Genomic DNA, 832 nt, shown 5'->3' with positions numbered 1-832 from the left:
TATGGAGTTAAATGATTTTTTTTTTAATTTGTGTGAGAATGATCTTTATCAGTTCACCATAAGTACATTCATGGTCACATCGCTAGTTAGAAATCCATTCAATTTATAATGTCTTCCCAGTGATACTGAAACTCAAGAAAAAAACATGATTATTGCAAGGGTGCATGTCTGACGAAGAACAACACTTTGAAAGGCATAGATCTGGATAGAGATGCACCTAATTTGCAACTCCAGCCATTAAAATCATTGACACTGATCACTGCCTTACCAGCTCTCACTCCCAAAGATTTCATAATTCACTGGCATGACTTCCAAATCAGTAGGAGTGTTTCTAGCAAAGGGTCAAAGCAAGGCAACAATAAATTGTAATTAAATATGCAGTACTTCTTCTTTTGGTTTTAACTAGTAAAAAGTGGAGTGCCAATTCACTGGGTGTTTTCAAGAGAGAGGTAGATTTAGCTCTTAGGGCTAAAGGAATTGTGGGATATGGGGAAAATGCAGGAACGGGGTACTGATTTTAGATGATCAGCCATGATCATATTGAATGGCGGTGCTGAGTCGAAGGGCCGAATGAACTACTCCTGCACCTATTTTTCTAAAACTCTCCCAAAAGTTTTCCTGCATATGTTTTTCCACTGATAGAACTTCATGTCGATTGTTAATGCAAACAATGAAGAAGTTCATGTTATCTTAGTCTAGTTTAGAGATATAACGTGAAAACAGGCCCATCGGCCCACCAAGTCCACGCTGACGAGTGATCTCTGTACACTAGCACCATCCTACATGCTAGGGATAGTTTACAATTTTTATCAAATTATCAATTAACCTGTAT

Source organism: Leucoraja erinacea, chromosome 29 (genome assembly GCF_028641065.1).
Source record: "Leucoraja erinacea ecotype New England chromosome 29, Leri_hhj_1, whole genome shotgun sequence".
Classification (NCBI taxonomy): Eukaryota; Metazoa; Chordata; class Chondrichthyes; order Rajiformes; family Rajidae; genus Leucoraja; species Leucoraja erinaceus.
The sequence above is the reverse complement of the archived record's forward strand: the minus strand, read 5'-3'. Positions refer to the sequence as shown.